Here is a 16,084-nt window from a genome sequence, read left to right on the forward strand (position 1 = left end):
CAAAGCAATAAATTCATTCTGATCTTATATAGCGATCTTCTAGGCTGCCAGGTTTCTAGACACGAGCAATTGCAAATCTTAAATTCACCACAGTCTCCTGTTCAGGTTGTTCAGATTAAAAAAGAATAATACATTTTAATTTTATATTTCCATTTTCTTTCGCATGAGGATGTTCCTTTCATTCAAAAGCTGCTGCACGTACTGTATGCAAAACGCTCGTCTTCAGCTGCTGCTCTAGAAACTGAAGTTTTGTTCTGATTAGAATTGAGAGAATCTGGCTGCTGGGAAGTTACCCTGGTAACAGATCGCAACTCAGCGTTTGATTTAGTATCCTGGCAGCATCGTGAGCTCACTTAAATCAGTTTCTGGGTTTCTTTCATTTTGTCAGGTTCCTTCTGCGATTGCTTTTGGGGAAGTATGAGAGCGAAGCTAAAATAAGCTGCTCTTCGTATTCGATGTACCCTTTTATCCGAAACAGTGGGGGAATTTCTGCTGCTGTTAAATACTAAATGACAATGTGATTCGAGCGGGGAATTGATTTCTGAAAACGCTACAATTCCCGGAGATTTTTATGGACACAAGTTACTGTAAATTCTACTTTTCACATCAGTTTGAAAAAAAAACACACAAAGGAGATGCATTAGCGGCACACCAGAACTACGGATACTTACGGTACGTACAGTATACATAATGTATCATCAGTCGGGTTCCGGATAAAGAATCTCCGGACGCAAAACTTAAAAGTTGTGCACAATGATTGAGAACGGGAGTAGGTTTCACACTACACATTACTCTTAGCCAACTTTTGAAAAGAAGCTTGTGTTTATTGTATGTTCGTTTTTACTACGTACAATCCATGTCAGAATCGTAAATGCGTTAAAATAGTATTGGTACCAAAACGCAATTATGTAAGTATTTAAAAATAATAATTATTTTAAAATTGTTTTTTTTGTCTTGTGTGTATGCCCTTTTCGCACGTGTACTGCTCAGAAATGTAATATTCCACATTATTCTCAATTGTTTCAAAACTTGCACTAAATTGCACTAAAAAAATACCATTATCAGGTAGAAACAGTTTTTTAAAAAAAAAACTTTTTTTTTCTTTAACCACTTACTAAGAATGTAATCTTGTGTTATATATCAGTTGTACATAGGCAAGTAAATGTTAGGTCATTTTTCGGGGATGAGGAAGTGTGTTACAGTTTTGATTTCAGCATTCTTAGTATTACAGTACCATTATTTCATTTTTTACCTCTAGCACCTGGAATGTGAGTCTGAAGGCCACTACTTTGCTACCTCATACAGTAAGTTGACAGACTGGTACACATTCTAAAGGCTTTTATAGATAAGAGGTTCTTTTACATATCATTACCACCTTCTAGCCTGATCTTGTCAGATCTCAGAAGTTTGGAAAGGTTGGACAAAGGCTGTACTGCAATGGAAGTCAAGAAAAAATAAGTTGGTTATTTTAGTGGTGTTTGTGGACTGGTAGAACTACTGGTGGAACTCCTTCCTTCTGCATCCAAAATTTAAAAACCAACATCCCACTATGGTGACAGGGGTCACTGTATTGTAGCAGTTTAGGTCCTTGCTTTGTTTTCATTAAAGATTCAATAAGTCTTTAAGCTTAGGGCATCTAACCCCAGTGTACTCACTGAGATATACCGACTCAGTTTTATCACACAATTTAGTGTATTTTTGTATTAGAATTTGGTCTTGGTAATACATCACAGAAAAATAAATATCAATATGCAAGAAAATATGTTCTCTTGCATAATATTAAATAAAATTTAAACTACTTCAAATCCAGACTCAAAACCTTCTTCTTTAGAAGAGCCTGGTTCCATTCTTTACCCCTCTGCTTCTACGTTTCTTAGTACCACCATCCATGGTCTCCTCTGTATATTGTATTTTATTTAGTATTCTTTTTATTTATTGTTGTTGTCATTCTGTGAAGTCCTTTGAGAAGCCACCTTTAGATAGATAGATACTTTATTGATCCTGTGAGGGAAATTGCAGTGCAACAGCAGCTTAACACACACAACACAGCCACAGTGTAACGAATTATATAATAATAGTACAATACATACAATACAATACAAGAGTTACTCACAGTCCAGACACACAAGAGGAAACTAGAACAGAACAGTACACAGAAAATCGTATCACACGTATGAATATAAATATAGATGTAACCATAGATATAAATATAAATATAAATATAAATGTATTGCACAGGTCCCTGGCATATATTGCACAAAAGTGGTTGTAAACGGGAAAAAGAAAAAGAAAAAGAAAGAGAACAGATGTAGCAGTAGATGTGTATATGCGTTTAGTCCAGAAACAGGTCACTGTCGCTGTTGCCTCTGCCAAGACGCAAGGTGGATGCGTTGTACAGTCTTATGGCAGACGGCAAGAATGACCTCCTGTAGCGCTCCCTGTGGCACCGTGGATGAATCAGTCTATTGCTGAACGTGCTCTTCATTCCTGCAAGCCTGTCATAGAGGGGATGGGAGAAGTTGTCCATGATGGCCTCTAGTTTGGACATCATTCTCCTCTCAGCCACTACCTCCAAGGGGTCCAGGTCAGACCCAATGACAGAGCTTGCTCTCCTGATGAGCTTGTTCAGCCTTTTGGAATCTACTGCTCTAATCCCAGAGCCCCAGCACACCACTGCGTAGAAAATGGCACTCGCTACCACCGACTGATTTAAAGGCGCTATATAAAATAAAGTTTATTATCATTATTATATTTTGCAACTTAAGTTAGACAGTGATTTCTCATCTCTTGTCACACATTAATAATGTATAGTATCAGCAAGGCTGAGTATTATAATTAATTGGTTTCATCCAGTCTTTTACTTGTTTTATCTTTTACCAACAGGCACATAAAACACTAGTAATTTCAGAAATGCTTTTTATTCTTCTGTTATATAGAGTTTATGATGTAGTGTTTGAACCTTTAAATATTTGGCATGTAGTACAAAGTACTTTGTGCACTAGGCAATAAAAATAATGTATCTACATCTTTAAAAAGCAAATGAGTTGCTGGGATTCAATTCATCTGCTCATGTAAAGTATGTACTGTAGGTAGATAGGTCCCTTCAGGCCATGAAGGTCCCATGAATGGGGGCAAGGGCCACCATTTTTCTTGACCATCCAACACTTGGAAGTGGAAGTGATGTGGTCAGCATCACGCTCCAGCTGGCCTTTTACCACCGGAAGGATTAGCCCCCAGTACTCATTTAGAAAGCAGGCTGTGGACCCAGGAGCCATCTGGAAGTAGTTAGAGCAACTGAAATCACTTGCCCCTACCTGGGATTGAACCCGGGACCTTCCAGTCAGTCATCCTTGCCACCTGAGCTACCATGGCTCCTATGTAAAGTATTACAAGGCATCTTAACAAAGGAAACTTAAGAAAAGTTTCTGTTCTTTTTACTTTCTGTTTTATCTGCATCCAACATCATATCCTTCACAGATAGTACAATGGCTTAATGTTATTAGGCACTGGTGTCATGAAAGACCAGTGTAGATACTGAATATTTTGCAAGTTACCAGAGACATATTTTCTATATAAGTCAATCACTAGCCAGAAAAAAAATAAAGTTTTAGAGAATTTCCAATAATATGTGAAACTGGAAGAGGGGGTTCTACTTAAACTTTATGGATAGTGATTAATGTAATAGAGCCATTGTTTAAGATAGACATACAAGAAAGCACAGTTGGGGTCACTAGTTGAATGTGATTAATTCTCTTTGTAATTATCTCTTCTGATTGTGCTAGAGTTTTAACCTACATAAAATTACAGGTATAGGTACTGAAGAATCCACAAATTAGAAATAAAAACTAGTTGAAGGGTAGAAAATGAATAGTAGTTGTCAGGGATGAATATTCAGATTCCAGTTACATGGGGCTGTGTATTAGGACACTGAAGATCTTAGTTTCTGTAAATGATCTAATTTATTTAGTTGATAAATTACTCAGTTTTGTAGATCTTTCAAAATGGAAAGGGGTAGCAAACGCTGTAAAAGCTATAGAGGACATACATGTATGGAGGAAACTAAGTACTTGGCACACACCTGGCAAATGACATTTAATGTAAACAAGTTCAGAAAATTGGATGCAGGTTGTAAGTAATATATAAGATTGGAAACAATCAGTGTAAAGGGAACTACATAAGAAAAAAAATGCTTGTTTATATGTTGATGCATCGTTTTCATTTTCTAGATAATATGGGGAAGAAACATAAAGTAATCTGATATAAATTTAATAGATTTTATTGTATGTAAAATTGTGGGATGTCCTCAGTAATATCTCAGTTAGGATATTGTGTATAAAGTTGATCATCATGCTACGGAAATGATGTTGGTCTGAAATCAGCCCAGTCCAAAAAAGAAGGAGCAGACATTCCTGGATGTTAAGGAACTGACAGACTTAAAGGAAAAGACTATAAAGAGAGGTTCAAGTATCAAACATCCTGCTAGGCAACCCACAGGAGTCTTTCAGAAACGACGGTGAAACATGAACCAGGAGGACACAAGCAGAAATGGTAGGGAAGTGAATATGAATTGAGGTCAAGGGGCACTTTTTATATATTATTGTAGTCTGTTTTGCCACTCTAATTTGCAGACTTTCCTATATTCTTATGTGTAGAGTGTTCTTATTGCAGCACATAAATAATTGAGCTTCCTCTGCATTTAAGATAATGTTGTGCAGCATAAACTTACTAATAACAGCTACCAGGTTCTATTGCAAATTCATTTCCTTGGGTAATTCCTTGGGTAATTAATTTGCTTGGGGAGGCAAACTGGAACTGTCGACTTTTGCAATGCATTTGACTTTTGAAAGAGCTCACACAGAAACCAGTGTGGTCTGCACTGCAGATATCCCATAGAGTGACATGCACAGCCCCTCTCTAGGTAATGTAAGACTTGACATGCAGTATAAATATCTCCAGTAGGTCCCATGAAATTTTAGAGTCACTGAAAGTTTACATTAGAAATGTACAGAGCAAGTTGTGTGTAACAAAGAAAAACATAAACAAATAATATAAAAGCAAAAAAAAAAAGAAAAATCATGATTGGCAAAATCAGTACAAATATTAGAGGAAAACGTGCTTCAGTCCTAAAATTGGAACAAAAACTTAACATTTTGCAAGGCAAGTAACCAAAGCGCAAGGCCAGCACTACTCTGAAATGGTTTAAGAACAGGGAAGTGTCCTTAACTGGTACAGTCAAAGGGTCTGAATACTTATTCAATCATTTTTTCTCCTTAGTTATTACTAACAATTACTATGACATCTTACTCTTAGAAATCTTCAGGTTTTGAATAAAATATTAAGCATTCAGCATCAAGTCTTGAATAAAATATTACGTTAATAAAATGCATATGCATTATTTTATTTTCCAGAATGGGACACTGAATACTTTTACTATGTAATATATGTATATCATTTGGTAAAGCTCTGAAATGAAAGTTATATGTGCTCTGTGGTGAGTGATAAGCATCACCTGTAAACACTACTTAAGTGGCTGATAAGTGCAACATATACTGTGATGATGAGTGAAGAACAGCTCACTTTTTTTTCTAAATAATCAGAGTTTGCATGATTAAAAAAATACAGAAAATATAGGAAGTTATTTATTTGCTAAATGTCAGAGATAAAAAAAAACACCAAAATAATCACTTCTACAATTATTTATATTGCTATATATGTTATTTTTCTTTTCTTCAGTAATTATTACTATGTTAAAAAATCTCCCTTTGAGATAAAAAAAAACACAAACTACAGTTTCAGTGAAACCAATGGAGTTTCATTTACAGAAGATGATCCAGAATTTGGAGAAGGAAGTATGCTCACAGGTCTTGCATTGTCTTTTTTTCCCAGTTTATAAAAAATGATGCATGTACATTACAGTGTTGCGAGACTGTTAGAGTAATATCATCAAGGGTGTTTTGTATGGGAGCTATGCAGGCTCAAACTGAATTCTGGCTAATGGCTATGACAGGACCTACCATGCAAGCCATATGTTTGAGACCCCTGCCTTTTAAAAAATGGGATAATGTGAAAAGTTAAAATTGAATTATTTTGATGCCCCTGATATAATCCCCTGAAATGATATAATTTACTAACCAGTTTAACTTATGCAAGTGTTTTTTAAGGGCAACACTGTAGTGCAGTGGTCAGTATTGCTGCCTTGGAGTGCCTGGGTCCTGGGCCTGGGGCTGCTGTCTGCATGGAGTTTGTATGTTCTCTCGGAAGAAGATTTAGGAAGATCATTTGATGATTAGGTTTCTTGGAGTCTGAGATTTTACCTTTTTAAATGACATCCCAAGAAATGGCCTCATCTGCAGAATTCAAGTAGCTATAAAGATGTACATGAAACCTGTAATGAAAAGCCATAATTAAAAGACGCCGATCCCTTTGAATTACCTTTAGTATCGGACAGGTTGCATACAGCGTGTGTAAACAGTTCCCCCAAGATGCTCACTTATTTTAAAGTGAATATTTTAATCAAAACCTGAATGGTCAATTGCAGACTTTTAAGCATTTGACTTTAGCTAAACTATTCTGTGTTCCGTCTAAGCTGCACACTTGCCCAGAGGTGCTGCACACTAAACATTCAAGGTTGCACAGCAAACTACCAATACTTTCAGTAATGAAATAAATTCAATGTTAGAAAAATGGCAAAAGTAGCTGCGTCAGCATGTGTAGACTGTGAAAACACCTGAAGAAGGCTCCACAACTGAAACGGTGTGTCTCTTCTTTTCAGCATGGAATAAACCTTTACTTCATCCTTTGCAAAAAAAAATCTATGCAATCAATTTTAGTAATCACCACCTTTGCTGTGCAAATGTACATTAATTTAGGAGCGACAAATTAGCTTATTGAGCCACAAATTAACAAGGTTGATAGACAAAAGTTTACGTTAGTTTTTCTGCATCAAACTCTGAGAAAGGTTGAAAAATGCAAGGCTCATGTCAGTATTGACCTGAGTGTCTGACTGGTTAATAATTTTACAATGTTTGTATAGTTAATAAGGAGTGCCAGTCAACATTCCTACATTTTTTTAGAGTTCAGATGTAACAGTTTTGTTGCATACTTGTGAATAATATGATGTTCTGCCAACGTGGATAACAAGAATGAAGTCTTACAGGAAGCTAGATGTGCCCACATTTGTAAAGGAGAAACTGTTCGATTTGCACCCACAACAAAGTTGTTACAGTAACGACATAAAAAACAACTATCTCCGGTGTATTCAGCAAGGTGCTATAATAAGCCGTGTCTAAAGGCACTATTGATTACTAGTAGAACAAGAATGGTTAAAAAAACAAAAGGTTATCAGTAGTCATGAGCAGATTTTTGGCAACTGTAACAAGAGGTAATACATTACCGTGCAGTCATCTGAACCCAGAATTAAATGATTTGTACAGCTTATTTTCAGCTATGTAACATTGTAACTCAACAGCAACAGCCTGTTCTAGAACATTGGTACTGTAAATTTATTGTAATTTGCTTTTTAAAAAATATAATAATCTGACGTTTGTCATGAATTCCATTTTTCCATTCCATTTTAAATGCTCATTTTATAAACAATTAAATAAAGTTTTTGGATTAGCTTGAAACAGTAAGAGCCTCACAGAAATAAAGGGACAGTTTTTGGTTTAATTATCTCTCCATACTGGATTATATCTTCCCAATTAGATGAATAGAACATTGAAAGACTCCTGTCTACAGTTTGGAAACAAAGTTTGTCCCAAGAAGCTTGATTTAATCTGACAATAAAGGGTTTAAATAAAGTTAAGAGACAGATTTCTCCTGATAAGGATGTGCTCAAACTACTCAGATAAGCCTAGTATCAGTCCCTGTACTCAGCTATAACCTCTACAATAAATGTTGTTGAGAGTTATAGTTATAGGGTTTGTCTGCCTATCAGGTTTACCAGTTCTTTGACGTTCACAGTTAATAATGTATTCTGTGCATTAATCCAGCCATGTATGACTATACTTTATTCACACTCCAGTGCAGGGTCATTTCTCATTACAACTTTGGTTCAGACAGGGAGAGGCAGGTACTGTATGTGCATGCTTTGCTCAGTCAGGGCATTATCTTATCACACAGAAAGTAATCTTAATTTGATGGCTACATATGAAAGTATATTAATACTAATACATTTATAAGTGTTTTAAAGTAAATCAAAGCACTGTAGTATGGTACATCCATACACAATTGTGACTTTGCTTTTGTGAAACTAACATTTGTTAGTGCCCTGTTTGTGCTGGTTTGAGCCATTTAAAGTAGCTTCCCAACTGCTTTTGTTCCCAAGATAAAGGTTAATTTCTATTTCCAGGTGTAACATCTCTCAGCCCTAGGGCTAGCCCTGGAAATGGCCATGGACCCCTTTAATATTCAACACAACACATTTTTTTTGTGCAAAAAAATCTCTATAATTGCTCTTTCTGTTGCTGCTGTAAATTATCCTAATGGAAGCCAAGCCAAAAATGACCAATCATAATTAAGGACATAATGTTATTAAAGCACAGAAAAGAGACCTAAGCAATCTCAAACCAGAGGTATGGCAAATCAAGTAATTGTAAAACTGTATAACTCAAAAGCTATTTTCACAGGCACAAACCAGCACAAACTGGGCTCTAATGAATGCAGTGGGTTTCATTGTTTGTGCTGTTTGTAGAGGGACCAACTTCACGGAGCTATAAAAGCTTTTCCTCAGGATATCATGGGTGGCCTACAACTTTGATGAATCCTATATAGTAAAACTAGTTTTTGTGGTAAAAAAAACATCTTGTTGAGGATAATATTGTTCAGTTTTAGTAATAATATGGCTCGCAAGATATTATAGTAATCTAGCTGTTAGATAGCTAGGTGGAGGGGTGGAGGCTACTACCTGGCATATATTTTTTTCCTGTGAGAAAACCCTAACCTGAAAAGGTAAATGTAGTATTCTACAGACTTAATATGTAGCCCAGTTTATAAGTGATGAATGATTGATAAATCCACACTCAGACCTGAGTTACTGGATTTTACCAAATAGCCACTTCCAGGAGAAGTAAGAAAAAAAATCTGTTAAGTGCCAGGGTGACTCCATTCATGGTGAAACAGACATGAACAACACATTTTTCCAAACATATGATTTGTTAAGATTGATAGTTTTAACATTTTCAACTGGTTCTTGCTTTTAAGAAAATAAAATTAAATGTGACAATGTAAACTAAAAATGAAATGTGAACTTACTAACTGAAAGGATAATCCTCATAAGTTTATTTTTATGTCAGCGCCTCATAAAACACTTTTAAATTATAAACAAATGCCAGGATAGCTGTGGCAACATTTTCCAGCAGGTTCTTGATAAATAAGGCAGTGACACACAATTGACTTTATTGTATCAAGGCTGAGGTAATCCATATTTTTCTGTACTAGGACATCTACTTCTCAACCATATATGGACCACCATCAGTAGTAGGAGCACTTGATTTTTCAAAGGATAACCAAAGGCTACAGACATAGCATTCTCAAAAACAATCTTCTTTAGTAGCAGTGACAAGCAATGTTAAAGAAAGCAAATCTTCTCAAATCTCAAAAACATATAATCTGATGCAGAACATTAGCCAATAAGAATTGGGTTTATTATCATCATCTATTCTATAGCCAAGGGAGAAGAGCTTATCACCTGTAGATTCATTCAGAGACAATACAAATCATTAGGTTAGATCTGACATTGTCCAGAGATAAAATCAGACTTACAAATATTTTAAGTTTCTTTGGAGCCAGTAAGGCTATGGTTGCAACAATGTACACCTTTATAAATTCTACTTCTGATTGTTGGAGCCCCAACTAGAGATAACAAGCAATGGGTGTTTTATTTGCACATTCTTATGAAGATTTTTTTTGTTTGTTTCTACAGAAAAAATGGTGAATAAGTACGCTCATATTTGATAAGTATATTTCCTCATGCAATATGAATGTCTGGGTAGACTCATGATGTCACTGAAACTACTCCGGGTGTTGCTATATATCTCGCTGTATATCTTGCTTGTTGTTATCTTGTTTACATTCGCCACTGACATGGCTACTCAGACAGGTGGTCCTGCTTGACAACAGAATGATCACAGATAATGACCACATACATAGTACAAATAACAACTCAAGAATGACAATTAGCGCATTTTGAAGTGATTTTTTGTACGTTATGGAGTTAACTACACAAAATAAATTGTATATTTCATTGTATGGAGATTAATGTATGTGCAGTACATTTCTGATCCTGCGAACAAGGGTTAGCTTCATGTTCAAACCTAGATTTAGACTGTTTACACAAGGTGATAGAGACTGCAGTAACCGTGATCCTTTTTGTTTCTTGAAGTATAAATTTGTCATTCACAAGTAAACTTTAAAAAAAAAGTTTTTTCCATGTTTTGAAGCAGCTATCTTCTTCCTTATATGATGGGATGGCAGGTTCAGACATAATGGTAGCTTGTGTCTGAACTACATTCCCCAAAAAGCTGTGGGGAGTGACCTACTTTTCTCACATCTGAGCAGCTGGAAGAAGACAATAGGCCAGGTGATGATTTAAAAACCAGGAAGTGGTTCCCCATCAGTTATCTGGAGACAGAGCAAATCCACTGCAGTGCTGGATTTATGCAGTGCTGAGAGAACAAGAAGCGAAAGAACAACTGATGGATGGGTCAGTGGACGTGTTATGTTTTAGGGGGAAGAGAATCTTGATAGAAACTTTGGTTTTGCAAGTAAACAACTTAGCTTGGTCCCTAGACCTTTATGAAGAAGGTCTTTATTAATAAAGACATAGGGTTATAGCTCAAAAGAGGAACTAAGTTTTTGTTTTGTGGTGTTCGGCTGTGGTTTTGTAGAACACTTCTTTTTTATTTTCAGTTTCCTTTGTTTATCTGTTTACCTTGAGAAGTTTTTCCTGTTCATTTTCCATGCCCATTTAAAACTCCTGTTATGGCACCTCACCTCTGAGTATTCCATACTTCATTAAGATTTTTCATTGTTTTTGGATTTCTAAGATAATCACATTTGTGTCTGATATAATTGTGTTTGTGTGACATTTATAGATCTGCTTTGGTCACTAGTCTGTGACAAATATTTGAAAACAATATTACTTTAAAATACCTTAATAAATATATAATGAAAATAAATGTGATTATCTTTTATTTTGCAAGACGTCTTACCCTTTTTAACCATAAATTGTACACATTTCCTTTAGATGAGAAAATTATATAATAGCAACAAACACCTGAAAAGAAAGGTGTGTCATTTGCAGTAGTGCATACAAATTGCTTGTTTTGTGTTCATATGTATTCATGCAGAAGTGCTGATATTATGTTGGCAGAATCCAGCCGACTCTTAGAATGTCATCTTTAGTTGATCTAGGTTTGTGTTAATGTTTTGAAGTTGTTTTTCTTTTGAGAAAGTGTTACTTTTAATGCCATATTTGTTTATAAAGATGTGACTGAAGGAACAGTACTGATGTATAAATATTAATTTAATGAAGAAATATGTTGAAACAAATTAAAATTATTTGAGCTATTTGATGCTTAGATGATTACATGACTGGTGTATATAATATTTACGTCTATCACTTTCTGTAAATAATGATATTCTAAGAATGGACAAATCCAGAATGCATGAGTTTGAATTTGCTAATTTCGGCTGTAGTAGCTAAAGGTATAAGCTAATTAATACACCTTAAGTGAGCTTTCACATGATACATGAAAACCTGCTTTACTGGCTTAGCCATCGTCTGTTAGACCTCTGTAAACAAGATAGTCAGTAACTGAAATAAAGTTCCACATTTCCCAAACCATTCTATTTCCTGTTTTTCAGAATACAATTTCAAGAGGTTATAAAATTATGGCACAGGAGGCTAGCAGCATATCTGAATATCTACAAACTATGCTACAAACTCTGCTGGGCTCTATTTTCCTTTGTCACAGCAAAGGGGTAAAACTTATACTGATGGGTTTATGATGATGTCAAGTGACTCTACCAGCTCTTCTGTCAGAATTTTATATGAAATCTTTTCATATAAAATTATGCTTTTTGATTTATGTTACACCCACAAAAATGAACTGATAGCATGGAAAAATGTTACTTTCTACTAAAGCCTTATACTGTTTTGAGAGTTTGACTTACTCTAGTATCTGAACATGAGGACCTAGTTTGTAAACCACTACTGGTTTTCAACATAAATGCTTAGTTTGCTCAGCAAATGAACTCTCAACATGATGAAAGCTTTGGTTTGCTGTGGGTAAAAACATTTCCCAGGTGGCTTCTAATTAATTAGAGTAACGGACATATCTTGGCTAGATTTTGAAGTGCAATAACAACCTTTTTAAATCATTTTCATATGTATGCAATTATACTATTTTTTTATTTTGTCTATATTATGAGTAATTATTACCACCTTTAAAAGTCATTTACTGCCTGAATTTTCCATATTTTTAAATATTGACATTCATTATAAATAGAGCTTTGTTATAAGTTTATTAAAAATAAGAAAACCTCCGTAATAAGGATTTGTTTCATTTATCACATTTTTAAAGTTCCATCATTTAATTAGTAATTGTTGCTAATTATAAATTACAAAATTAAATTCAGAATTAAATTAGAAGAATTTAAATGCATCTACTAAAGGAATTGTATATAAGCTGTTGAAGTTTATGAGGACAAGTATATGTTAGATTCATGCTTCTTTAATGGACAGTTAATGAAAATTATAGTATTAGTGCATTTTTGTTAAAATATTTAAGGTCTTATCAAGGTCTAAATTTGTTTGAATTCACAAACTTAGGAACATTTTCTACCCAAACTGTGGTCAGAGTATCACAGTGTCTCACACTGGCATGGCAAACTGTGATATCTAGCTAATCCACAAATTATTTGGTAAAAATAATGTATGATGCCATTATAATCTAAACCTTTACTTTTTTAGCTTTGTAAGCATTATAACAATGCACTCCACTGGGCTACTCATTACATTTGTACAGTACTGGTGGGTGTAAAAAGTGTTCAGAAAAAAATGGTGCTAGAGTAGAAGCAATCCACTGTTCCTTTAAACTACACCCTGCTTCTCCTAAGTTACTTCCCTATGTTAGTATTACACTAAAGTTTGGAGTACCCTCCAGCTTGGACATTCTGTTACACAGCTAATAGATAAACCTGATATAATCACTGTATATTTCAGATTTTATTAATGCACTTTTTAATAACCTGCATATAAGCACCCATACTACAATGCTTAAGTGATAACCAGGTCCCTTTTTATCATATTTAGTAGTAGCACTACATAAAATGAATTTGAAAAATAATTGCTAATACTCGTTCTATGTATGTATTTTGTTGAGTGTGTTAATCTGTAATATATATATATATTCCTTTAGGAAGACCTTAAGGCTGTGGTAAGCAAGAGATCACTTTATTAGCCATACACTGTGTAATTTCTCTCATTAGGAATTTGTCTTTCCACCTACCCCAGCTTGCTATCCATGACACAAAGGCAAACAGACCAGAAGAGAGAAGCTTAGGGTCAGAGCAAAGGGTCAGCCGTTAATACAGCACCCCTGGAGCAGTTGGGGTTAAGGGCCTTTCTCAGGGGCCCAACAGAGTAAGATTTCTCTGCCGGCTGCAGGATTTGAACTGGCAACCTTCCAGTCACTAGGTGGATCCTTAGCCATGGTGCCACTGCTCCACCCGGATGATATGTGATTTTGCTGATGTTTGATTTTGCTATGCATTAGAAACTAAATAAGCAAAACAGGAATTAGTGTGGGCCCCCTTATTTTGAGAGACACTCGCAACCGTAGCTCTCCACTCTAACCTTACAAAGGCATTAGTTTCATTTGATGACAGTAAAACTTGTCTAGGATTTCAAATGCAAGTCTGGTGTGCTCTGTAAATCTGGATTCATACTGTATCTTTTTTTCAGTGTAAATATTTCATTAAGTATAATCTTCTGCTTGTCTTCTTGTCACATTGAATTGCTATACTCCCTACACTCTTAAACATGGAAAAAAGCAACATCTGACTAATCATGATTGTATGCAATGAAGTGCTGACTATTAGATTGCTGTTCTTTTCAATTACCTCATACAATTGCAATTAAATATATTATTTTAAAAGCTTCTACCATATTTGTTTAAACAATCACAGCTCTGCTTACACAAGGCTACAAGTAGTAAAGATTAGTTTGCGGTATCCAATAAAATATTCTTCGGTGTATTAAAATAGAAGTATTTGAAATCTTAAATTTAAGACAAAAGAAATGTAACAGGGAGCAAGAGATGTTTAATATAATGCCTGCCATTTTGTTTTTTGAGGACATATAGTAGTACAAAAGAGGAAAGATTATTCAAATGGAAAGTGCATTTTTCAGTACACTTGTTTAAGTTATGCATTTGGAAAGTTAAATGCTGTATTATCCCTAGAAAAGAGTTGTTTGTTTAACGTTTTGGAAGCAGTGTTTAGTTTTAAGAACCCAAGTTAGGCTGGAATGTGAGGAGAACATAAATTGATCACTGTGATTTTGCAATGCAATTTTCTGCAACCGGCAACCACATTACTGCTTTTTTAGTATAACTATAAAACATAACACATTTTACATATTTGTACCTATTTTACAGTCTTGCATTATATGTGCTATTATAAATGTTTTGAAAGTAAAAATAAACAAAGTTTATTAGGCTTTCTTTGTTCTCTGGTCATAAGAGATGTAAATGTTTTGCTTTTGGTATTTCATTTTAAATTTACAGTTCCTCTGCCTGATTTCTAAAGGGAATAACCTGTTGTCCATTTTTGTACAGTAGAGAACATTTTGTGCCAGGTAATTTGTGATTAAATTCCAGACTTGCACCTTCATCTACTATTGTTAATCAGCTCATTGCTAAACTATATTTAAATTGTTAGAAAAATTAACTGGCAGTTGCCCATTGAGTGCTTGATTATAAATATAGCGTACGCGTTTATGGCTGAAAGATTTCAGACATAAACTATTTTGATGTTTATGTTCGTAATGAATTTAATCAGTTAAAAAAAAATTGCAGTCTGAAATTATGGTGTTACTGACGTGAACATGTTTAAGCATGATGCCTTGCAGCTTATAATACTGCTTTTAAATTTTATTCCCTTTCACTAGAGCTATGGCACCAAAAGCTCTGAACATTTTTTAGTTTTTTATACCTTTGTTGTGTTTTTCATGTCCTTCTCTTTTTATACGCTGCTTAAGCTAATTACTTTCGTCTGCAGAAGTTGGTTTTATATTGAAAGTAAATACAGAATAGACAGCTCACTGTATTGCCTGGCAACCACTTTAATTAACAGCAATTTCATGGTGGCCTGCTTTGCCGAGAGGCTGCAATAGCTCACAATTGTCTTTGATTGAGGAGATATATAATGTCATGTCTTTGTCCATTAAATATATTTTGCAGAATATGAAAATATAGTAGCTTTGTCCTTTTACTTACAACATATATTTAGTATGAGGGTAGTATTATAAGTAATTCCATTTTTGACGGTATGTCTCAGTGGTTATAATAATAATAATAAAAAACTTAATTTTATATAGCGCCTTTAAAGTTGGCTTCTCAAAGCGCTTTACAGGATGACAACAACAATAAATAAGAAGAATACACAAGATAAAACACAGTTACAATATATAGAGAAGACTGTGGATGGTGGTACTAAGAAAAGCAGAGGGGTGAAGAATGGAACCAGTTAAGTAAAGGCTTTTCTAAAGAAGAGGGTTTTCAGTCTGGATTTGAAGGAGTTGGAGTTTAGAGAAGGTGACTCTCTGATATCCTTGGGGAGAGAGTTCCAGACCTTGGGGGCATAACAGGAGAAGGCCCTGTCACCCATACAATGTAGACGGGCTTGGGGGACAGTAAGGAAAGCAGAATTAGAAGAGCGAAGGTTGCGAGGTGGAGAGTAGGGCGATAATAGTTCAGACAGGTACTGAGGTGCCAAGCCATGCAGAGCCTTATAGGTGAGCATGAGGAATATAAAGTCTACACGGAATATGACCGGAAGCCAGTGCAAGACTCTAGGATAG

General features: G+C 35.1%; 1 protein-coding gene across 3 annotated transcripts in view; it reads left to right on the forward strand.

Moving 5' to 3' along the window:
* Positions 1–345: 345 nt before the first annotated feature.
* Positions 346–16,084, forward strand: part of atp10d (ATPase phospholipid transporting 10D) — a 60,259-nt gene continuing 44,520 nt past the window's right edge. The window contains exons 1-2 of one of the 3 annotated variants that reach the window (XM_015345273.2): positions 346–672; positions 1,259–1,304. The gene's annotated coding sequence lies outside the window, so the exon portion shown is untranslated. The remainder of the gene's footprint in view (positions 673–1,258; positions 1,305–16,084) is intronic. The other 2 variants (XM_015345270.2, XM_015345271.2) reach the window with 2 other exon arrangements.

Source organism: Lepisosteus oculatus, chromosome 1 (assembly GCF_040954835.1).
Source record: "Lepisosteus oculatus isolate fLepOcu1 chromosome 1, fLepOcu1.hap2, whole genome shotgun sequence".
NCBI classification, from domain to species: Eukaryota; Metazoa; Chordata; class Actinopteri; order Semionotiformes; family Lepisosteidae; genus Lepisosteus; species Lepisosteus oculatus.